Here is a 26,686-nt window from a genome sequence, read left to right as displayed (position 1 = left end):
CACGCGTGAGTACGTACCTATCACTATAGTTGTGTTACCGTAGGGCCTAGTGATACGGATCGTACTCACGCGTGTACGGCCCGTACACGCGTGAGTACGTGCCGATCACTATAGTTGGGGGTACCATAGGGCCTAGTGATATGGCACGTACTCACGCGTGTACGGGCCGTACATGCGTGAGTATGTGCCGATCACTATAGTTGGGGGTACCGTAGGTCTGAGTGATACGGCACATACTCACACATGTACGGGCCATACACGCGTGAGTACGTGCCGATCACTATAGTTGGGGGTACCGTAGGTCCGAGTGATATGGCACGTACTCACGCGTGTACGGCCCGTACATGCGTGAGTACGTGCCTATCACTATAGTTGGGGGTACCGTAGGGCCTAGTGATACGGCACATACTCACGCGTGTACGGGCCGTACACGCGTGAGTACGTGCCGATCACTATAGTTGGGGGTACCGTAGGGCCTAGTGATACGGCATGCACTCACGCGTGTACGGCCCGTACACGCGTGAGTATGTGCCGATCACTATAGTTGGGGGTACCGTAGGGCCTAGTGATACGGCACGTACTCACGCGTGTATGGCCCGTACACGCATGAGTACGTGCCGATCACTATAGTTTGGGGTACCCTAGGGCCTAGTGATACGGGCCCTACACACACCCTCAGAGCGTGTGTACTGCCTTTCACAGCTTACACTGGTGATAGGAGGCGCACACAAAAGGAATAGAGGTGTCAGACTCGCACAAGGCTGTACATCAAGTCATTGTCAGTGCAGTCCTTCATGTGCAGGGCCTAGGTGTGTCAGGCAGTGATGTGGCACATGTCTCCTCATGTTGTGGCACAATAGATGTGTGATGAGCTGTTTACACATGTCATGTGTGATGGAGCACTACGTGGCACACTTCCCCTTCACACTTTGCACATGTGTGCATGTACGACACACGTGTCAAGCACTGCATCACTGGTATGGCCCAGTCAGCAACACCCGCAACTGTCCCCTGATGCCAGGTACACGGATAATTACACCTGCCATGTGACTCCCAGCGTGCCACGATGTGACGATGTCATGTGTGTTTCATGTGTTCCCATGAGCTTTCCGTTAGTGCTCCGTCAACTCCATCTGCTGTTGCAGCATCCAACATGTGTCTGTGTGCATATGTGCATGACACACATATGCGCACACCATGCCACATGTGGACTCACACGTTACATGTGTCATGATGGTTCGAAGATGACTTCCTGACATGAGGCAATATCTGCGTTCTCTCAATGTCTGTGTCATAAGTTTTTGACATGTACCCCTTCATGGAAATGTGTGTTATCTGTCCTTTTTCAGATGACATGTGACCTGTGCGTCTAGACTCCCGCCAGCTGTCTGTATGAGATGACATCCTTCAAATGCTGATATGTGGATGTCTGTCACTCATGTAATGTGTCTGGCTTGTCACTTACACTGGCACACAGCTATTTTAATGGCATGTCATGTCAACATTGCCATGCAACTATTGTGGCTGGCTCTTCGTAGGAGTATCACCTGGCTGGCCTACGTGTCCTGGATGTATTGCACAGCACAGACTCTGTATTAAGCAGATGTGTATTAGCTGTTGAACATGTACTCACCTCAGTGACATTGGTGTGGTAATGTACTCACTCTTCGTTATTCTTTCCAAATCTCTGCAGGGCACCGCCTCTCCCCAGATGAATGCCAGACCTGGATACCATGCGTGAACATTACTGCATACGCAGATACCGCTTCTCGCAAGAGTTGATAGAGGACTTGACCCGCCGGCTTGCACCCCACCTCCAACCACAACACAGGTATCCTACAGCTCTGACCCCCAAGATGAAGGTGATGGCAGCCCTACATTTTTTTTGCCACCGGCACGTTTCAATTGACCATAGCTGATGTCGGTGGCATGTCCCAGACAATGTTCAGCCGTGTCCTGCATGATGTTATAGAAGCCATGTTGGTGCACCTGGATGAATTCATCCATTTTCCCACTCGTGAGCAGTTGACAGGTGTCAAGGGTGAGTTCTATGCCCTGGGAGGGATGCCTCATGGAATTGGGGCCATTGATGGGACACATGTGGCTTTGGTACCACCACAGGCACAGGAGGTAGCCTATAGAAACAGAAAACATTACCACTCCATTAATGCCCTTGTGGTGTGTCTTGCTAACATGCTGATTTCCCATGTCTGTTCCCGTTTTCCAGGGTCCGCACACGATGCATACATCATGAGGCATAGCAGGGTGCTAGAAATGATGCTGCAGCTGCACGCGGAACGAGCATGTCTTGTTGGTGGGTATACTCTGTTAGTCCTGTGTTTAGCGCTATCTTTGTATCTTACGGCATCTCCTGACCCACTTCTTCACATGATGTTTCCATGTAGGCGACTCTGGCTATCCCAACATGCCATGGCTGATGACGCCTCTCCGCAACCCCAGAACAGCCGCAGAACACCGGTACAACGACACCCATGGGCAGACGAGGCGCGTGATTGAGAGGACGTTTGGACTCCTGAAGAGCAGATTCCGGTGCCTCCACAAGACCGGCGGCGCCCTCTCATATGCCCCGGTGAAGGTCTGCAAAATCTTCATTGTGTGCTGCATGCTGCACAACATGGCAGTGGAGAAGGCCGTGCCAGTCATCCTTGATCCGGATGAGCAGGATCATCCACCCTTGGAGGATGAAGGGCTCGGGCACAGGGCAAGTGAGGATGAGGATGAGGATGAGGACATCCAGAGTCAGCTTATCCGCAACTTCTTCTCATGATGGTGAGTCCCTGTGTCTGAGTATGCACGCTTTGAGCCTTGTTTGGCATGTGTTGCAATGTGTGTGTTGAGCTGACTGTGTGCTAAGTGACTTGGAGGTGTGTTCTGATGTGTCATTCAAGTCATGATGTCATTCCACACATTATAGCTGGGACACTAAATTTATTAAGGGCATGGTGACAACATCATTCCTGGAGAGCACATGTACATGTCTGCGGATTACTAGCTCTTCGCTGACTTGTTGTGTGTCTGGCCTCCCCAGGTTCTTGCGGCTGTCGTCTGCTCATGTCATCATTGCCCTCCTGCTATTCCTCATGAGTATTGCAACATGTGCTGGATCAGAGTTACATGCACAGACATGGTGAAAAGTCATTTGGGGTAAGGAGTGCAGCAAGGCATTTTGGGGGTGGTACGTGTTTGTGATATGTGGGGACTGCTCCTGTGCATGTTGTGTTACCATGCATACATGTCGACTCACCATGGGCCACATGACGTGTTGCATGGCTCCCATGAATTGATAGTCACCCTTCTTGACAGTCATCTGTAATGGTTTGTGGATTCTGATGAAGGCATCAATGTGTGTAGAACGTCCCTCAGGAACATACGGGATGCTAATGGGGGACATAGTGTGGGACATCCCTATATGAGGCTCAATGGGGAATTGTAGACTCAGCCAAATGACCTGTGAGTCTGTTCCAATTGATGCATTTCCCTTAGTGTGAGGCTGAGTAATAAAGGTGTTTGTCACACTCCAAGGTGCCTCATCTCTGTCAATGCAGGTCTCTTGCCACTTTGCATGCGGCATATCTGGCATAGTTGTGGAAGATTATGCATAGGAGTTCATGTGTAGTTTAGCAACATGCATGCAGTTGCTCATGGATTAGGCTCCCTATTGGGCATGAAGTACATGGTCGTGTATGTTTTTTGGCATGTTGGTCCACACAATGGGCCATCAACAGCTGCTGAGGGCGTGTCTCCTGTGCGCAGGTCGGCCTTCAGTTTCCTGATCCGGTGTCATGCTTCTTTGGTGATTGTGCATGCATTGTCTCTGGGTGTGCCATGTGACACTGGACACTTCTTACTTTACACACGCGCCTGTTGCAGTTGTCCTTCTGACATCCTAGTCTTTGTGTGCAAATTCTGTCATTTTGCAAGGGGATGCCGCCTGCTGCTGCGGCCCCTGCAGCAAGGGCCCACAGAGTATCCAGATTTGGCAAAACACACGCCTCCAAGATGCTTCTCACTTCCTCCCTCCACCCATTCATTTGGCTGTCCTCAGCTTGTCTATGCCACTGTTGCCGCCACGCGGTGCCAAAGGCTGGACCATCAGCACATGCAAGGTGCACATTGCACCACCATCCTGTCCTTGCATAACCCACATCACACTACAGTATGATGTATCAGCCACACTCCGAGCTATGTCCATCCGCACATCTAACGCCTGCTGTCAGACATACCCTGGGCACACACACAACACCTTTGCATGCTGAGTGTGCAACTCCAACTGCCTACACTGCGCTGCCCCGCCTTCCAGGCCCTGTCACAACAACCAGGTCACGTCCCTAATACTCCCCACCTGCTCTGTAGCCCAGCAAGGGCATAGGAGTGGGACTCAAGGCTTCAGCATGTAGTATGGTGTCATCGTCTGGGACATGGCACAGGTATCATCTCTCAGCATGTCAATCTACAGAGTGTCCAGGACCATCATCAGCTCGTATGCCATTGACAGCCAGGTGCTCCTCACCCTCAACAAAGACACAGACATTGGCAGTTCCATCATTCAAGTATGCATGAGATCCATTGATGAATGGCTGAACACGAGCCACCTGAGGCTGGACTTGTACAGGACTAAGGTGATCATCTGAGGATTGTCCCCTTCCAGCTGGGTCAAGTGCCTGTGTCCCACCCGCAAGATCCCTGCACAAGCACCCAGTGGCCACACACACAAGATGGTGTGCATCATGTTTGGCTCGCTCACATATGCCATGCTAGTCCACAGCATCTGTACCTCATGCTGCAACGCCCTCTGCATTATGCACATGATCCACAGATAGACCCACTCCAAGAAAAGACATACCATCCCCCAGGTCCATGACAACATCCGTGTCAAATACTGCCCTGCCCTCTACGGAGCAAGTACATCCAAACTCCCAGGAAACTGGTCCACTTCCAGGGTGCATCTGCACACCTCAGCTTCAACACCCTGCGCCCCAGCCACCTCACCGTCCACCATAGATAGCTGCAATGGATCACTGTCTGCTGCAGGATGACCTCCACACTCCCCACCCACACTCAGGAGGCACTCCACAACCCCGACCCCAACCAACCTTGTACGTCTGTCATCCTAGATCCCGTTGGGCCATCTCCGTGCATCCAACCTTGCCCTGGCCACCGTTCTTCACATCCACCGGTCTCCAGCATACAGGACATTGTTCTCCCACCTGGCCACACATACCTGGGACTCCCTCCCCAGGAACCTCCACATGAGCCATGACCTCTACGCCTTGATGATAATCTCCCAAATAGGTCTCTCCGCACAGTTTAGCAAGCACCCCCTCAGCAGCCAGAGGCCATCACAGGTGAGTGTTGTGCTCCATGCCTACATTGAATGATACCTTGTGACCCCAGGGTATGGATGGCTGGAGTTAGATCAACACTCAGGCATAGTTTGACATTTCCACACATATATGTCGTTGAATAATGCAAAATGACAGGAACGTCTCATGTCCAAAGTAATATATTTATTTGCGGTGGGGTATGTGTTTTGGTAGATGAAATTAGGTGCTCTACCGGGGGAATAGAATCCAAAGTTCACAGGGGGAGATGGTATCCTTGGCATTGGAAGTCATCAGAGTCCAGGGCACAGTGTTGGTCATCATTGGTCAGACTGTGACCAGCAAGTCCATGTGGCAGAGAATGTCATTGGATGAGGTGCTGCTGTTGCGCCAGAGGGCCAGGTGCCAGATTTCTTTCATGTCTCCTTATAGCTGCAGAGGGGGAGTAGCTTTTTACAGCCTTGCCAGGAACAGAACGTGTGGGATGTGCATTTGAATGCATGAGGGAGAGAAAGGTGTGGAATGTACTCCTCTGTACTGGAGTGTATTGTTATATGCAGTGCTGCTCAAATGTGCATTATGTTGTACATTGGGAAGTGAAGTGTGTGATGTTATAAGCAGTGATGCACAAATGTGCATTGTGTTGTACATTGAGAAGTACTAGAAAGTTCTTACTATTGTCTGTGACATGCTCTCATGCCATCTTGAATTCAGACTATATCTAGCTTGAGCTTTGCGCACACAGGCAGGCCCCCAGATCACTCAAGTTGTTAAGGCTATTCATATTTAAGGTTGTTTTGTGTACTTTTGGAGACTTTCGTAAGGTTCACTAAGATAATGTGCGGGATGTGCTTGGTACCTTTCAGAGCAGAGATTGTTGCTGCCAGAGAAATATGTGGAATGTACAGCTCTGTCTCAGAGTCAAAATACAGTGGCCTAGCAAGCTTCTGTCTTGACCCTGATAGCGTGTGGCGCAGCGGTAAAAAAGGTTTTGGTAACCATAGAAGAGTTTATAACCATTTATACCACGTGCTATAAAAACAGTTTGACAATTTACCTTTTATGGGCCCCATTAGTATGGCGGGCAGACTTTGACCGCCCACCATACCTTCGGGAAACGGGACCGCCCGCTGAGGGTGCGGCGGTCCCACACTCCTAATTAGCATGCGCCCACCACACTGGCGGCCACATGGCGCATCTGCAACATTGCGATGGGCGGTGCAGAGAGCACTGCCCGCCGCAATGCCACATAGGCAGCCTGTGCCTTTCAATGCACAACGTGACAGGCACCGCGCAGTGCCTGCCACGTTGTACATTGAAATGCAAGGGGGTACCATAGGTACCCCCCATGTGCACCCCCCAGGATCCCTGGGGGCCCACTACGGGCCCCCAATGTCAGAAACCGCCTGCCTTTCTGTGGCGGCATTGCTGCCACGGAAAGGCAGGTTCCCGCCTGCATAGTAATATGGATGGCAGTGTCTACCAGACACCGCCACCATATAAACTGTTTTTCCGCCCGGTAGGCAATCGGGCGGATTACCTACCGGCGAAAACCGGCGGACGGTCTTCCCATCCGTTGGGGTCCCCCCCGACATGGTAATGTGGCGGGGGGACATTGGCAGTGGGCGGAGGTTTTTAGCGGGCGGATCGTCACCGCCATACAGGCGGTGGCGATTCACCCGCTTTACTAATGGGCCTCCATGTTTCTCTCTATTTATACAACTGCATTTTGGAACATATTAAGTCAGGTCCTCCGAAGGATCAGAGAATTTGATAGGGATTTGGCAAAAGATTTAGATGAAATATTCCCCTTATGAGAACCTAGAACAAAATGTATATTTATATTTGCACCTTTCTATCTGCCTGTATAGACATCTTTTTATCATTATAATAATTAATAACGGCAGACTCAGTTTCTCTGTTAGTTTGTTTTTATCTATTTTCTTTGAAATCATATAGAATGGTCAAACAAAAACACAGTACTGAATCTGAATACTCACACAAGAATACAAATCAGATAATCACAGTACCATCACAATTATGGAGCATGAGTTGAATGGATCGTGTAAGGGACAAAAGAGCATTTTGAGTAAGAACATTGCAAATACAGAATTTCATATGAACCTAGAAAACTATAGCACAACATGCTAATAGCCGGAAAAGCTAAATCTTTGGCCGAAAGGGAAAGCTGAGGCTATCCTCATGAGGTATGAGGAGCAAAGTTAAGGAGTCAGCTTTAAAACAGCATCAGCCAAATACATCAAAAGAACAGCTCACACGAATGCCTCAAATAAATCTAACACCAACACCCTCTTCTATCTCTGCCTGTGTCTCTGTGTCTCCCTGAATCTATCACTAATAATTATACCACCTTGTATCGAAATCCAGAAAAGTTTATTCTAAATGGTCTACATGCATAGTGTGGCAAGTCACACCACTTCCGTCGCTCTTCCTTTCGAACGTCCATTGTTTTAGTTTCATGTAGTCATCATCGTCCTTCAGCAGAAGAAATCAAAACTTTTCTTTCCTCTGCGCACACATTTTTAGATGCAATTTTGAAACATTTAGCAGTAACATTTATCATGATAGCAGGCATTTCCTACGTCAGTAGGAAGCATTATAGATACACTAGACATGTAGCAGCCAACCGAGAATAAAGAACACAATAGATAGCTCTGAAGAATAAAATTCATTTTCCAGTATTTCTACATTCTAAGCAAAAATGAACCCTAACACCAGTGCTGAGGCCTTCTTTCAAACGTGCAGTTTACCTACGAGAAATAAATATAGTCTTATTATTTGTTCAGAAACAAAAGCTACATCTCATAATTTCATTTCAGTCTCTTATTAGTATGATAAAACATACTTATCTTAAGCTATTATTCTGTAATTAATATTTGCTTAGTTAAAACAATACACATCTTTTTGGGGGTTTTTACTCAGTGTACAGAAATCATTTGCGGCCTACTTAAGCACAGTGTCATTTTTCCGCACCGTTTCTTATTTCTTTTTTCACGGCGACATGTTAATTATTTTCGATTAATTTCAAAATATGTTAATAACTTCACAACCTGGAATGTTTCATCCGAAAATGTTTTATTTACGCAAAACCCTGCTACATCAATCCTCACTTAGGCCATCAAAAATACAAAAATCTGATTACAATCAGATTGTATCAGAATATACTGGTTCTCATCTGTTTCAACCTAACGCCATCCAAATCTTTTATTACCTCATAATTTTTCCATTTCCATTTCTATCCCTTCTCTCTTTCTTTTCTTTGCTCTTTGTTTTATTTCTATCATTGTCCCTTTTCATTTGCAGCATTTATATATTAGATACAGCATTAGTATTCCATTAGCAATAGCAGTAATAAGTATTAGTATCTTACCTAATAAGCTGTTACCAAATGTTAAAAGCCAGTCTCCTACAGAAGAGAAACCCTTACAAAGTTTCTCCCAAGCACCTTTAAATCTTCTGTCAAATGTGTAATATTACCAATTTATTTCCCTAGAGTCTTACTTTTGTCAGGGATATCTGTACAGCATTATTGAAATTTCAACTTGCTAAAGACTTCGCCCTCTTTCGCCAATAATACATCAAGAGCAAGTCTATTTTGCAAAACCATAGATCTCATAGCCACCATTTAAGTGTCCATAATTAAAAATCCACCAGCAGTATCTGTTGATAAACGATCAACTACCTGGACAGTTGTCTAATTTTGTGCAAATTTAAAATTACTCCAACTGAAGGTATCAATCCACTCTGACTCTTTTAATTGGTTCCAGAATTCTTATCAAGATGATACACCTTGGGGAAGACTATACCCATATAACAACACCCAGGCCAAGGTGCTGGTTACATATAATAGGCATTCCTAGCACACAAATAACAAATTCCAGGAAAAACAGGATCCATACCACCTTTCAATCCCCAACCCCCTCTGATTAGGAAGGTATGATCACATTCACTAGAACCAATGAAATAATTGTTATATTCTGTTTTCTATTACAAAACGGTTAAATACCGGAGGGTCAGAGGGAACATTTTTGAGACCGCACAGGATTATATCCCCAAATAGAGTATTAATGACACTAAGAACCCTGAGGTCTAAAATTACAAAAAAGAAAGATGAAAAGGTGGTGTGTGAATGAGAAACAAAAGCCCAATGCACCTAGTGAAAGGGCAATCCCTTTAAGGACGTAATCCCTCACTCACCCTGGGTGACATGCATCATCATATGGGATTCTCCTCCCAGAGAAAAATCCTAGTGTCTCTGGGGGCTACAACCCCCTCTATGAGAGGGAGGAGCTCAGGGATGTTTTGATTTTGCACTAAAGGGTGGACTAAATCCACATATGAAGAGCTGGGTGTGAGTGGGGGGTGCAGTGCTAATGAAATAATAGTGCAGTAAGAGTGTGTTAAAACTAGTCACGGGACGGCAAGGAGGAATCTCTTAACACCACCGTACCGATGCTAGATTAAAAATGTGAGCACCACTAGTACGATATAACCAATGGTGCAATGCATAAGACAATGGTCGACATGTTTCAGCCAAGGCGCCTAAATAGGCTCGGCTTTCATCAGGACCTAGTTAGCTACTGCAAAAAGGAAAGAATTGTGTGAGAACTACTCAACAAAGGATACCGTGAACACCCCAAAGTTGCTTGTCGGGTGTACGTCTCCTTTATAATTCAAACATCACCTAGACAAAAGAGAATCAATGTAAGAAAAAGTTGGTAACAAATGCTAAGTAATGAAAATGTAAAAATGTGATAACTTAAAGCATTGGCCACTCACCCGTGAAAACTGGGTGGAAAATTGACCTCCACCTGGCAACCGCTCAGGAAGGAACACCGCTCTGAAAGAAGATGTAAGACTACTGAAGAATGGGGTACTTACATATCATGAGCGAGTGTGATAAACATGTGAACTGAACATCTAATAGCGAGGGAGACTGACAGAGTCAATGAATGCACGATGTGCTAGTTAATACAAAAAATAGGTTCACCAAAATGATCTTATTATGATAGAACCATGACAAGACCACCACATGTCCTGTTAGACTAAGTGTGGTGAGTCTGTGTGTCTAAACAAAGAGCAGAAAAGCTCAAAGTAACTGTGCCTCGTATACAACAAAGCCGTAACGAGTGACCAGACATACCAATAGAAGATTATAAAGTTACCGCCTTTGTAAAATCATAATGTGAACTAAAAAGAAAAGAGAAAGGGCGGTGTGCGCACGGCATCAGAGGTTGTCAAAAACGCCTACCTCTCCGTCGGGGAACCGGGCCGGAATGAGCCTGCAGCCGGAGGTCCCGCGGGGCTGGACAGAGTTTGGTTAAGAAGAAATGTGTCATCAGAATTGGGCCAATCGGAGGACCCAATTCTCAACCACCGAATGGGGAGAGCCAATCAATGGTGCTCTACCGCCCGTGTGCCAGTTACCACGGAGACGGGTAAGCAGCTGACGGTTGAAATCAAGCTGTCAAAAAAATTGTAGGAATGCGCGCCACGGGTAATTAAGGGAAAGGATGACAGCGCTCATTACCAATGTGTGTTAGTTAAACAGGGGAGTTAGGGAAACAAAATGCGTGTCACTGACTCTATGAAGCATGATGTTCCCAATTGGCAGAATCAAAGTATGCTCATGCTAAAGATTCATTATTGAATCCAAACACAGAGACGAGCTAGTTAATACGGCACTAGCTCCATGAGGAGAGTCGCTCCGTGAATAAAAGCTCACATCGGGGAATGAATGTGAACTCATGCTATGGCAACAATTCATACAGCACGGAGGAACCTAGTTAAAAATGCACTAGCTCCGCCGGAAAAAATCTTAGCAAAATTGTAACTAAACAATGGGTGGAAGAGAAAACAAAGGGTGCTCTGATGCCATGAACTATGGATGTCTGGAAAAAGCAAGACAGCAGTAGACTGTCAGGGGAGAATAAATAAAGTCAGTGTTGACTGGCAGCCTGAATATGTAAGACATGGGGCAAATATTAAGTGGCCCAACAAGGCAGCCGCAAAATATGAAAAGCAGCAATAATTCATGAAGTATACCCTATAGGCTATTCCCATATGCAGAGTGTGAAAGATGGGGCCAAAGAGTAAACTGGTGACGCGAAATTCAAAGGGACAGCCATGGAATATCGTCATTTAGTCCTTGAACATGCGTCTTAAGCTTGTACACCCACCTTTGCTCACGTTTAAATAGAAAAGAAGAGCAATCTGTCAGATGGGCTGGTATGAAAGGTTTGTCAAGGACGGTCCAATGTAGGTCATTGGGAACATGATTGACCGCTAGAAAGTGGTTGGTAAGTTTGGTAGAGGAACGACCACACCGTATAGTACTTTTGTGTTCCAAAATACGGGTTTTTATCCGACGGGTGGTCATTCCAACGTATCTTAACCCGCACGGGCAAGTTATAAGGTAGATCAAATTTGAGCTGTTGCAGTTACTGTGGTTTTTGAGAGTCCACGGTCTGCCTGTGCCAATGTCGATCTCTTTAGTTACAGAAGTGTGGCTGCATGCCGCACAAGAACCACATGGGTAGTGGCCCACAACCGGTGGTAGACCCCACAGAGTATGTTGAGTGCCTGTTTGATTAGTGCGTGGGCGAGTATGGACCAATTGATCCCTGATGTTACTACTGCATTTAAACGCAAAAAGAGGTCTAGGCAACCCTACATTACCTATGTTCAGAATTTTCCAATTTGACAAGATGATTTTTGTGATTTGATTGGAGAATTGACAATAGGTGTGTACACAGGTTAGCCTGCTGTCAGATGTATTGGGGACCTTAGGTGCTAAAAGAGTCTCCCGATTGTTATTCGCGGCGCGTTTGGACGGTCTGCGGATCAAATGTTTAGGATAATGTCTAGCCAGTAGTTGTTTGGATAGATTGCTCGCATGTTCCTTGTACTTATCAGTTGAGGAGCAAATACCTTTTGAGGCGCAGAAACTGGCCGAAAGGTAGATTGTCCCGCAATGCCCGCGGGTGAAAGCTGTCATATTTCAAGAGAGCATTCACCGCCATGGGTTTCCTGTATAGCTCCGTACTCAGGCCACCATCAAACGGGGTTATCAAAATGTCAAGAAAGGGTAGCTGAGTCTTGGAGTACTCACAGGTGAATTTCAAAAAGGGATCACAATTGTTAAGCCAATTCTTAAAAGCCAATAATGAGGATGGTGGTCCATGCCATAGTACGAACACGTCGTCTATGTACCTCTTCCATGTCCTTATTTGATCTTTGTAAGGATTGTTGGTACTAAACACATGTTGTTCCTCAAAGACATGAACATACAGATTCGCCAGGCTGGGAGCAAAAATGCTCCCCATTGAAGTGCCTGACACCTGCAGGAACAGCTGTTCCTCAAATTGAAAAAAGTTCTCTTTCATGGCTAGCTTCGCACACGACATTATGAATGAAACAGGAGTGATGGAGTCTGGTGGATTGGCCAACAGGAGAGATTCGATGACATCCAAAGTCTCATCCTGCGGAATGCATGTATAAAGTGACTCTACATCAAATGAGACTAAGAATTCTGTTTCACAATCAAAGGACAAGTCTTTGAGTAGGATCAGGATGTCCTTGGTGTCCTTGAGGTACGTGGGCATTTTGGCCACAAATGGACGTAAGAAATGGTCTGCAAAAGCCGACAATGGTTCCAACAAGGACCCTAGTCCTGAAATGATGGGGCGACCAGGAGGGGGACTCACATTCTTATGTACCTTGGGCAGAATATAAAAATAAGGTACAATGGGCGAGGTGTTAACCAAATATTGAGCTTCATTGGAGGTGATCCAACCATTGGTGCTGGCTTCATTCACTAGGACCTGAATGGTCTTTAGTAAACGTTTGGTGGGATCTTGAGCAAGAGGTTGATAGAAGTTGGTATTACCCAACTGTCTCAAGCATTCGGTGCGATAAGCGGTGGTGTCTATGATAACTGTGGCACCACCCTTATCTGCCGGCTTGATCATGATGGTGTCGTCAGAGGTGAGAGAACGTAAGGCTAGTCGCTCTGACTTGGTAAGGTTTTGATATTGGCGGCTTTCTGAAGCACAGGTGGAAGACACCTGTGAGGTCACCGCTTTTTCAAAAGTGAGTACCTGTGGAGGGACTTGACTGGGCAAGGGATTAAATGTAGATTTTTTGCGCAAGCCCGTGTTCAAGTCTTGGTCATCGGAAGAGGTACTGAGTTCTGCACGAAAAAAGAAATTCAAGCGGATCTTTCTGAAGAACAGAGCAAGTTCTTGATTGACCAAGTCAGAGCGACTAGCCTTACGTTCTCTCACCTCTGACGACACCATCATGATCAAGCCGGCAGATAAGGGTGGTGCCACAGTTATCATGGACACCACCGCTTATCGCACCGAATGCTTGAGACAGTTGGGTTTACTAAAGACCATTCAGGTCCTATTGAATGAAGCCAGCACCAATGGTTGGATCACCTCCAATGAAGCTCAATATTTGGTTAACACCTCGCCCATTGTACCTTATTTTTATATTCTGCCCAAGGTACATAAGAATGTGAGTCCCCCTCCTGGTCGCCCCATCATTTCAGGACTAGGGTCCTTGTTGGAACCATTGTCGGCTTTTGCAGACCATTTCTTACGTCCATTTGTGGCCAAAATGCCCACGTACCTCAAGGACACCAAGGACATCCTGATCCTACTCAAAGACTTGTCCTTTGATTGTGAAACAGAATTCTTAGTCTCATTTGATGTAGAGTCACTTTATACATGAATTCCGCAGGATGAGACTTTGGATGTCATCGAATCTCTCCTGTTGGCCAATCCACCAGACTCCATCACTCCTGTTTCATTCATAATGTCGTGTGCGAAGCTAGCCATGAAAGAGAACTTTTTTCAATTTGAGGAACAGCTGTTCCTGCAGGTGTCAGGCACTTCAATGGGGAGCATTTTTGCTCCCAGCCTGGCGAATCTGTATGTTCATGTCTTTGAGGAACAACATGTGTTTAGTACCAACAATCCTTACAAATATCAAATAAGGACATGGAAGAGGTACATAGACGACGTGTTCGTACTATGGCATGGACCACCATCCTCATTATTGGCTTTTAAGAATTGGCTTAACAATTGTGATCCCTTTTTGAAATTCACCTGTGAGTACTCCAAGACTCAGCTACCCTTTCTTGACATTTTGATAACCCCGTTTGATGGTGGCCTGAGTACGGAGCTATACAGGAAACCCATGGCGGTGAATGCTCTCTTGAAATATGACAGCTTTCACCCGCGGGCATTGCGGGACAATCTACCTTTCGGCCAGTTTCTGCGCCTCAAAAGGAATTGCTCCTCAACTGATAAGTACAAGGAACATGCGAGCAATCTATCCAAACAACTACTGGCTAGACATTATCCTAAACATTTGATCCGCAGAGCGTCCAAACGCGCCGCGAATAACAATCGGGAGACTCTTTTAGCACCTAAGGTCCCCAATACATCTGACAGCAGGCTAACCTGTGTACACACCTATTGTCAATTCTCCAATCAAATCAAAGAAATCATCTTGTCAAATTGGAAAATTCTGAACATAGGTAATGTAGGGTTGCCTAGACCTCTTTTTGCGTTTAAACGCAGTAGTAACATCAGGGATCAATTGGTCCATACTCGCCCACGCACTAATCAAACAGGCACTCAACATACTCTGTGGGGTCTACCACTGGTTGTGGGCCACTACCCATGTGGTTCTTGTGCGGCATGCAGCCACACTTCTGTAACTAAAGAGATCGACATTGGCACAGGCAGACCGTGGACTCTCAAAAACCACAGTAACTGCAACAGCTCAAATTTGATCTACCTTATAACTTGCCCGTGCGGGTTAAGATACGTTGGAATGACCACCCGTCGGATAAAAACCCGTATTTTGGAACACAAAAGTACTATACGGTGTGGTCGTTCCTCTACCAAACTTACCAACCACTTTCTAGCGGTCAATCATGTTCCCAATGACCTACATTGGACCGTCCTTGACAAACCTTTCATACCAGCCCATCTGACAGATTGCTCTTCTTTTCTATTTAAACGTGAGCAAAGGTGGGTGTACAAGCTTAAGACGCATGTTCAAGGACTAAATGACGATATTCCATGGCTGTCCCTTTGAATTTCGCGTCACCAGTTTACTCTTTGGCCCCATCTTTCACACTCTGCATATGGGAATAGCCTATAGGGTATACTTCATGAATTATTGCTGCTTTTCATATTTTGCGGCTGCCTTGTTGGGCCACTTAATATTTGCCCCATGTCTTACATATTCAGGCTGCCAGTCAACACTGACTTTATTTATTCTCCCCTGACAGTCTACTGCTGTCTTGCTTTTTCCAGACATCCATAGTTCATGGCATCAGAGCACCCTTTGTTTTCTCTTCCACCCATTGTTTAGTTACAATTTTGCTAAGATTTTTTCCGGCGGAGCTAGTGCATTTTTAACTAGGTTCCTCCGTGCTGTATGAATTGTTGCCATAGCATGAGTTCACATTCATTCCCCGATGTGAGCTTTTATTCATGGAGCGACTCTCCTCATGGAGCTAGTGCTGTATTAACTAGCTCGTCTCTGTGTTTGGATTCAATAATGAATCTTTAGCATGAGCATACTTTGATTCTGCCAATTGGGAACATCATGCTTCATAGAGTCAGTGACACGCATTTTGTTTCCCTAACTCCCCTGTTTAACTAACACACATTGGTAATGAGCGCTGTCATCCTTTCCCTTAATTACCCGTGGCGCGCATTCCTACAATTTTTTTGACAGCTTGATTTCAACCGTCAGCTGCTTACCCGTCTCCGTGGTAACTGGCACACGGGCGGTAGAGCACTATTGATTGGCTCTCCCCATTCGGTGGTTGAGAATTGGGTCCTCCGATTGGCCCAATTCTGATGACACATTTCTTCTTAACCAAACTCTGTCCAGCCCCGCGGGACCTCCGGCTGCAGGCTCATTCCGGCCCGGTTCCCCGACGGAGAGGTAGGCGTTTTTGACAACCTCTGATGCCGTGCGCACACCGCCCTTTCTCTTTTCTTTTTAGTTCACATTATGATTTTACAAAGGCGGTAACTTTATAATCTTCTATTGGTATGTCTGGTCACTCGTTACGGCTTTGTTGTATACGAGGCACAGTTACTTTGAGCTTTTCTGCTCTTTGTTTAGACACACAGACTCACCACACTTAGTCTAACAGGACATGTGGTGGTCTTGTCATGGTTCTATCATAATAAGATCATTTTGGTGAACCTATTTTTTGTATTAACTAGCACATCGTGCATTCATTGACTCTGTCAGTCTCCCTCGCTATTAGATGTTCAGTTCACATGTTTATCACACTCGCTCATGATATGTAAGTACCCCATTCTTCAGTAGTCTTACATCTTCTTTCAGAGCGGTGTTCCTTCCTGAGCGGTTGCCAGGTGGAGGTCAATTTTCCACCCAGTTTTCACGGGTGAGTGGCCAATGCTTTAAGTTATCACATTTTTACATTTTCATTACTTAGCATTTGTTACCAACTTTTTCTTACATTGATTCTCTTTTGTCTAGGTGATGTTTGAATTATAAAGGAGACGTACACCCGACAAGCAACTTTGGGGTGTTCACGGTATCCTTTGTTGAGTAGTTCTCACACAATTCTTTCCTTTTTGCAGTAGCTAACTAGGTCCTGATGAAAGCCGAGCCTATTTAGGCGCCTTGGCTGAAACATGTCGACCATTGTCTTATGCATTGCACCATTGGTTATATCGTACTAGTGGTGCTCACATTTTTAATCTAGCATCGGTACGGTGGTGTTAAGAGATTCCTCCTTGCCGTCCTGTGACTAGTTTTAACACACTCTTACTGCACTATTATTTCATTAGCACTGCACCCCCCACTCACACCCAGCTCTTCATATGTGGATTTAGTCCACCCTTTAGTGCAAAATCAAAACATCCCTGAGCTCCTCCCTCTCATAGAGGGGGTTGTAGCCCCCAGAGAAACTAGGATTTTTCTCTGGGAGGAGAATCCCATATGATGAAGCATGTCACCCAGGGTGAGTGAGGGATTACGTCCTTAAAGGGATTGCCCTTTCACTAGGTGCATTGGGCTTTTGTTTCTCATTCACACACCACCTTTTCATCTTTCTTTTTTGTAATTTTAGACCTCAGGGTTCTTAGTGTCATTAATATTCTGTTTTCTGCCTTGACAAGCAATGCTTTCCTTTATGATGGTTGAGACATTGCAGCATATGTCTCAACCTTTTTATAATTTCCCTATTTATGAGCCCAAGGAGGAATATGACTCTTTTCCTCTACAGATTTCTTTTGGAAGTACTCTCTTCTATCTTCTACAACATTAATGAATTCTATTTCCTCACTTCGTAAACTACAAGTTAAGTTTATTCTATGGACATGTACAGTATCTATTGTTTTAGTAGTATGAAAAAATGACCCTATATACTCACCATGTTTCGCAGTACTTAACACGTTCGTATTCTGTTGAATAGGTTATCAAAAAATACTTAATCTATATTTGAGTAAAAGTAATGTAGTTGCCTTTTTGTCCATAGAACAAACTTGTTAGTACACTACACGAAATACCATATGTTAAGGGAAGGTGGTGATAAGTCACCCCTTCTGACACAGAAGACGGTAGTTGCATGCACACGTAACAATCTCTGGTGTCCCTAGTGTTAACATACTCATAAAGAAGCTTAGTAAAAACATTTAACGAGAAATCATTAATAGAATTATCTTGGTGTAAATCATTTCCAGTTAATCTCTTAATATTAGTATGAGATTCTTCTCTAAGGATTTCTCCCACATCCGTTTTTCTATTTGCTAAATCATTAGTGGTATTATTTTTAGTATGAAACAAAAAATAAGGCACAACAATTATTAATATTAACAAAACCGTCATTATTAGTCAGACATATTCACATCAAGCATTCATACATTTATGCCTATTTGATCCCTGATTCTGATTACCCCTCTTTTGGATTCTAGCCATTATAAATTAAAAGATTTTCTCACTTGTCCAAACCTTCTCCAATCCCCTTTCTCTTTCTTTTCCTTTATTTATTCCTTCTTTCAGTCTTTTCAGAACAATTCCATTTTCAATTTCTATCTCTGTATTTTCAGAGCAATTTTAAATTTTTTGCAACCAAGTTTTTAACACAGTTTGTTTAGGGTGGCTCATAGCAATTTCTTTGTTCTAGTTCAACATCTTTTCCATTGTCATTTTCTAGAACAACTGTTTCAGCAACAAAGTATGTCCATTCAGGTCCTGTGTATTTCTTGTTTGGTACTCTAGTGGCTTTTTTTGTTTTCCGAACTGTATCTTCTTCTGTATCCCTTTGTTCAGATATTTCAAGTATTGTATTTGGAACACTCTCATTCAAAGTATATTTCAGTCTTTTCAATCCTCTTGGCTATAAATCTCCTTTTCTTGCTTTCTTCTTTCAAATTTCTTCAGTTTCGTTTTGTTCAAGGCCTGTTTCATTATTTCTTTTGATTGATTCCTTTTTCCTGTCTTCACTGCTTTGTTCTGGAATCAATTTTTTTACTGTTTTGACATCTGCAGTCTCACAAAACCCAGTAGCTGGTGCCCACTCTACTTGACTAACAGTCTGTTCAGGTCCTTTTTGGTGACTTTCTGTATCACCTTCAACTGATTCTTCACTTTCAAGTGGAGTTGGGACTCTTCGTGTATAGCTGGCATGAATCCAATTCGGCAAGCCACCACACTTTACTGCTGTCGTAGTCACCAACATCACTTAAAATGGCCCATGACAACGAGGTTCCAAACATGATTTTCTCACGTGCTTCTTGAGAAGCACCCACTCACCAAGGTTCAAATCATGTGCCTGTTCTTGCGGTGTGGTGGATGCGACTTCTCCAACCTGATGAGACACAGAACGCACCACATCAGCTATTCCTTTACAATAACCGAGTACCAAATCATCAGTTATATTCATTAGTCAATTCGCTGGAACTACTGGCTGTCTCATGGTTCTGCCCATGATTAATTCATGCGATGACAGTCCAGTCTTTCTATCTGGAATACTTCTGATGCTCGTCGGCACGAGGGGTAGTGCATATTTCAGTGCAGTGGACGCACATACCTCTGCAAGTCTTGATTTGATTGTTCCATCAACCTGTTCAACCACACCTGATGCATCTGGTTAATAGGCACAATGTAACTTTTGTTCAATTTGTAATGCTGAACAAATCATCCAAATTATTTCATTATTAAAATGTATTCCTCTATCAGATTCCAGAAAGACTGGAAATCCGAATCTAGGAATGATCTCTCTAAGAAGCAATTTAGCAACTGTTAGGCTATCATTCTGTCTCATTGGGTCGCTTCCACCCATCGAGAAAACAGACAGACAATCACCAAAATATATCTTAATCCATTACATTTTTCAACTCAATAAAATCAGATTGTAACCTAGTAAAAGTACCTGCTGTTTTTCCAATTCATTCCCAACTGACAACTGTCTTATTCCCTGCATTTTGTTGCTGCCAAATCACACACCTCTGGCAAAGACTTTCTGCAATGACCCTGAATTTAGGGTTAAACCAGGACTCTTTGAACATTCTAATCATAGCATCTCTACCAATGTGTGTAGGGCCGTGATAAAAACATGCCATTTGGGACAATAAACAATCTCGCATTACTGGTCTTCCATCATGATAAATCCACACTTCATCTTCTTCCCTGTGTGAACAACTTGCCTCGATCCAAGTCTCCATTTCCTCTGGACCTGCCTCTTCCTGCAATTGTCTAAATTCCTCAAATATCTCAACAGATGAGAACATCAGATTGCATTAATTTTTATTAGATTTCTGTATCTTTTTGTTTATTGAAACTGAATTTTTTGCACAAAAACGTGCGTCAGCGTACCTGTTTCCAGCGCTAATATAATCACTGCCAGATTTATGATCTGAACATTTCACAACCCCAATTTCTTTGGGCAATTGTAGTGCCAACAACAGTTCCTTTACATATTCTCACTTTAAAATTAGTGACCCTGATAAGGTCAGGAAACCACGTAGGGACCTCAATTGTCCAAAATCATGTACAACCCCATAACCATATTGACCATCAGTAAATCTGGTTACTCTCCAATCCTTTTCAAAATGACATGCCTTCTATAGAGCATCTAGCTCCACAATTTGGGCTGATTTTATGCCTTTCAAGCATGAAGCTTCAATTACATTAGCCACTGTACAATTTGCATAGGAAGCGCACAATGTACCCATTTCATCTCTCAGACAAGACCCATCCACAAACATTACATAATCTGATTCAGATAATGGGGTATCTTTTATGTCAGGTCTTGATCTTGTACACAATTCAGTCACATCCAGACAAATATGATGAAATGAAATGAACAGGAGACTTGTAAAGCGCAAAACATTCACCCAAAGGTATCATGGCACTGGCTCCGCACAAAACCGATAATAGCTATAGGGACAGCTTAAAGATTGAACAACCATGTCTTTAAAGCCTTCCTGAAAGACAGCAGTTGATTTTCTTTCCTAATCTGCACCGGCAATATATTCCAAAGCCAGGTCATACTGACCAAAAAGGTCCTTCCCCACTAAGCACACTTTTTGAATATGGGAACTACCAGGTTATGGGAATGTGCTGAACGGAGCTGGCGGGCAGGAACATAAGGCTGCAAGTTCTTTTTAAAAAACACTGGCTCCGCATTGTAAGTGGCCTTAAACGCAATACAGAGTGCCTTAAATTCTATCCGCCTTTTCGCTGGCAGCCAGTGCAGCTTTTTGAGTGCCGTGGAGGCTGATTTGTGTTTTGGGATGTTCAGCACTAGCCGCGCTGCAGCGTTTTGCACAATCTGCAATTTATTGAGGCAGCTTTTGCAGAGGTTCATAAAACGTCCATTGCAGTAGTCCGCTCTGGACAATACAAGCGCAGAGACCACTAATTTCTTCAATTCAACTGGAATGAGTGGCAGGGTCCTTCTTAATATTTTTAAAGTATAGAAGGAGGCGGAAGTGACCAGATTGACATGACCTTCAAAGTAAAGCATAGAGTCAAAAGTCACCCCCAAGTTTTTTACCTTATCTTTAGGATAGGGAAGCGGACCAAACTCTAGGGGCCACAACGCGGGGGCCCAGAAGTTGGTGTTATTGCCAAAAAGTAGGACTTCAGTCTTGCTGGCATTTAGCTTCAGACAGTTCGTGGACATCCAGTCCCCCAGCTGGTGAAGACATGTGTGGAACTGGGCCCCCGTTTCGTTTGGAGAGCCTGTCACTAAAACCACAATCTGGGTATCATCTGCGTATGAAATAGCAGAGAAACCCAAATCCACCACCATTTCATACAATCTGGATTTAGGCAACAAGGTAGCTGGATTCAGATTCATACATCTTGTCACTGTCACATTTTCAGCTCCCAGTATCACTCGTTCATATTTTGTTAACCGACCACTCGTAAGGTGCTGTGTTCCAGTTGTGTAAACAAAATCTCAACAGAATGTGGTACATACACTTTCAATGGATGTCCCATCACAATTGCTTCACTTTGTTCCAAACTCACACAAGTAGCAGCAACCGCTTTTAGACAACCAGGTAAAGCTGTAGCTACACAATCCAGTGTTGCTGAAAAATATGCCACAGGATGACGTGCACTTCCATCCGTTTGCGTTAGAACTGAAAGTGCACAACAGTTTCTTTCATAACGGAACAGTGCAAATTCTTGGCTTTCCTACTGCTGGTGTATGACAAAGGCTGTCTCACAACTCAACAAATGCCCTCATGCTTTCTTCATCTAATTGACATTTCTTTGTGAGTCAGTTTCTGTAATGGCTTTGCTATCAATGAAAATCCATTGATCCACTGTCTGCAGTATCCAACCATACCCGAACCCATTCAAATTTCTTTCTGTGCCTTGGGAGGTTTCATTTGTAAGATCGCATTTATTCGATCTTGTGACACTTTTCTCACTCTTTTTCAATTTTATGCCCAAAATAGATAACTTCTTTTTGACAAAATTGTAATTTGGCTGGTGACACTTAATGCCCACCTACTGCCAAATGGTTCAGTAGAGCAATGGTATCTGTCACACAAGCTTCCCTCGTCTTTGATGCAACAAGCAAATGGTCTATGTACTGAACAAGCACTGAGTTATTGGGCATTACCAATGACTCTAAGCACCTTTTCAAAATATGATTAAAAATTGAGGGGATTTCAGTATACCCTTGAGGAACTCGGCATGCCAAGACACAGCCTCTGAACTGGAATGCATACAAATATTGGCTATTCTGGATGTAAGGGTATTGAGAAAAATGCTTGACACAAATCGATCACTGTGAACCACTCTGCATCACATTGAATTTGATAGAGAATTACTGCTGGGTTTGGCACTATTGGACAACAAGATACCACTATTTGATTTATTGTTCTTAAATCTTGAACAATCCAATATTTCCTGCTCGGTTTCTTAATTCCCATAATTGGTGAATTACAAGGACTGCTTAGTATTTCCTTTACAATACCTTGTTGAATCATCATTTCAATTACAGGCGTTACTCCTGCAATAATTTCAGGTTTCATTTTGTAAGGTGGGGTTTTTGGGAATTCTGCATCTTGTCTAACTGTGATTTGAATAGGGTCAACATCTCTAATCAATCCAATGTCTTTCCTTGTAAAGTCCCACACATCTTTCAACACAGTTTCTCTCAATTCAACAGGCAAATTATTCACTGTAAGTAAAGGATACAAATCATTCACCCCATCCCGTGTCTTGCCATCTTAAAGACAACATCTTCATCCTTGGTTTGAAATACTATTCCATCTGGTGTACAATAGATGGTACAGTTCATCTTACACAGCAAGTCTCTACCTAAAAGGCGAACTTGTATCACACACCATAAATCGGTGTAAATCTCTAAAGTCTCCTATCTGTCCTTTCATTGGTTTTGTTATTGGAGTATTAATCAATTGACTTGAAATGCCTGGAACTTGGATCTTTTCTCCCGAGAGTGGTAGCTTAGGGATTTCCACATTTCTCAGAGTCGAACGGGTAGCGCCAGTGTCTACAAGGAATGTGATCACATTACCTTCTACTTCTCCATCTACAAAAGGACCACACTAATCTATCTCTAGAGATGCGCCAAGCAAGCACACCTCCTCCCCCTCTGGCACCTTCATTGAGATGTGTCTGAATCATTCTCTTGAGACTGCAACCAACATTGTGAAACCACTTGTACATTTTGTTTAATTGATTCATCTCTGTGAAAACCCATATTCACACTGGATCTCTCTACTTAACTACTCATATTCTGATTTGACATATGCATTTCTTGTTCATCTCCTCTTTATTATTCTTACCCCTTGCACCACCACTACCTTTCACAACAACATCATTCTGATTATCTTGAACAACCTGATCTTTGCCATGGAAACCTGATTGAGAAAATCCATAAATCCACCTTTCTGGGCTGCTTTCATCTGAGCCCACATTAATTTCTCTTTAAACTTTTTAAGTCTTGACTCAATATCATCACTACAGTATTTGGCATAACGCAAAATGTTGTCAATAGACTTATTTTGCCAGCAAATTAAATGCTGTTGCATCATTATGCTTATCTCTGGTCTCAATCCAAACACAATCCTACATACAAAACGACCCATAACTTTGTCAGTGATATTCTCAATGCCACTAAACTGTTTAAACACCTGAAAAAGCCTTTCTTAATAATCATGCATTTGCTGTTTCTTTAGTTTCTTGTGTAGTTATGTCTATCTTTACCCAATCTGTTTCTTTTGGTGAAATCTGTCCCTTCAAATAAGTAATGACCTGATTATTTTTTTCATCACCTCATCTGATGGTGCTCCAGTTTTTGTATCTCTTGGGTTTTCCTCTTTTGGCCAATCTACAGCGATCTTACACTCTACCCACAAAACAGCTGTCAAACAAACCACCTAAGTCTTTTCACAAAACCTTCGAAACTTTCACAAACCTTTCTACTTGTATGTACCATTCTACTGGTTACTCTCTCAATCTGGAAAACTCATTCGTAAATGACAATATATCCTGCCTTGACCACGGAACATGAACATATCCACCTCAAGGTACCTCTCTCATGGGATATATCATTTCAGCCATTTCTGATTTTGGTTCTCTTAATGGATACAGTGGTAAAGCATTTGTATGCACAACCATGTCTTCCTTCTTTTTAGCCCATCTTCTTTTCCAATGATCTAATTCACCCTTCCGTCTCAATGTACTAATCAACTCTTTAATCTGGAACCATTTCCCTGAAGAATTGAAACTCTCTAAATCTTTGTCACTAAAGTCCAATCTATAAGTCAAGAAAGCGAAAATGAAAGAGTACGCGACAGTCGTCGACATGCCAAGGAGTCTGACATTCAAGAAGGAGACTGGGTATTAGTCAGGCAAGAGCAAAGAGCAAAGAAGGACAGTCGCTATTGTGCCCAACCTCTACAAGTGACGAGGCGGAAAGGAACAATGACCACGACTGCCTCTGAGACCAAGAGAACCACAAGAAACGTGTCACACTTCAAAAAATGCAATCCCGCAGTATACCCCCACACGGAAGAACCAGAATATGACAAAGACGAGTCGCGCCGAGATGCTGAAGACCGAGAAGAACCTGAAACCACAGCGAGTCCGAGAGAGTCACAAGAGGGGTGCCTCTTGCGCCGACCACAGAGGACCATCAGGAGACCTACCCGGCTTATTGAAGAACTCTGAGCAAGTAAGTATTGAACATTTAAAGAGGGGGGAGATGTAGTGTCATCATGCCTGACCCGGCACTGCACGCCAGGGCCAGGCAGAGGAGGAAGCGGAAGGGGGCGGGTCCGGAAAGGGGAGTCACGAAGGTGCCAAATAAAGGAAAGAAAGGTCAAACGAGCTCCCAGTGTCAGTCTTGTCATTCTGCGCAGAGACACGAAAAAGTACAATCTGATTTGCTCAGTCACACCCTACAATGATGTACAGGAACAGCCTTCCAACACACCAGTATACTCTCGGAAGTCTTGGTACTTGTTCATCAGAGGAACTAGAAGATACGTCAGATACTTCTTCACTGCTTTAAATGCCCAATCACAGCTCCAGCTATTAATGTAAAACGATCAATTGCATAGCATAGACATAGCAACAATGTGCAGGTGTTGGACCTGTCAGCCTTAGGGCGGTCTCCCCCTTCCTTTTTGCCCTTTTTGCCTCCCCTGTTGACTGTACATCTTTGTTGGACTTGGGACTCTGGGCACTTTACCACTACTGATCAGTGCTAAGGTGCGGATACTCTCTCTGAAAAACATGGTAACATTGGCATACCTGCCGCAGGCCTTTGCCATCGCAGTGAGGCCTGCCCCTCCATAGGCCAGCATTGGGAATTCCCTTATATCCCTTTAAGTGATAACTCCTGAATGGGAAGTAGTAGATATGGCATGTTTGGTATGGGTGGACTGGTAGTGAGGAACCCTCTCTAGTGGTGTATGGGTTATTACATTATTGTCTCAGAAATGCCACTGTTAGAAAGTGGCCATTTTCCTGCCCTTCACTTAGCTCTGTGTACCTGTAGCTTGCCCCAATCCACGTCTGGCCCAGGGTAGTAGCCTCACACTTGCAGACTCCCCCAAACACAGGAACAGCTGCCTTCATCTGTATACTGATGACCTTCTTGGACTGAGAGGAGGAAGTGGTGAGTCACACTTTATATTTGAATAGGCTGGGCCCTGCTGCCCCACAATAGGCTTAATGATGCTGCTTTGTCAGTTCAGACAGCCAAGAGCCAGGTCAGGTGAGACAGGGAACACCCCAGAACCTCAAAGACCCTTCCAGAAGCTTCTGACCCCTTCTAGTAGCTGGGCACCAGGATATAAAAATAGGGCCCTGGCCACACATCGTAGTTACACTACTGTACCTGCACGAAACTCCAACTCTGCTAGTGTAAAGGCTGCTGAGCTGGAAGGATTGTCTCTTAGCCGTGAGTGACTGTTCCCAGGAACTGCTGCCCTGCTTTGTGCAACTGTCCTCCTGTCTGATGACCTCTGCCCTGCTACAAGAACTAAGGAATCTACCCAGAGTGTCTCCAAGGGTTGCTGATGCCCCCTGACTCCCTGAGGTATCAGGGATAAAAGATCTTGCAGCCTACGATCCGGCTCTGTCACCCGACCACTCTCGCGGTTCGCTGCGGCCCCAGCGCGCATTGACTTTCACGTTGCAAGCCTCTCCGCGGTGACAGAGCACCCACCGAAAACCCAGCGCAGGCACCTGAGAGTTGCAACCCTCCCCCCAGACAAGGTACCGGGACGCAAGACTGCCAAATCTCCTGATGACTTCACTGT

Source organism: Triturus cristatus, chromosome 3_1, assembly GCF_964204655.1.
Source record: "Triturus cristatus chromosome 3_1, aTriCri1.1, whole genome shotgun sequence".
NCBI lineage: Eukaryota > Metazoa > Chordata > Amphibia > Caudata > Salamandridae > Triturus > Triturus cristatus.
This window is presented reverse-complemented; position numbering follows the sequence as displayed.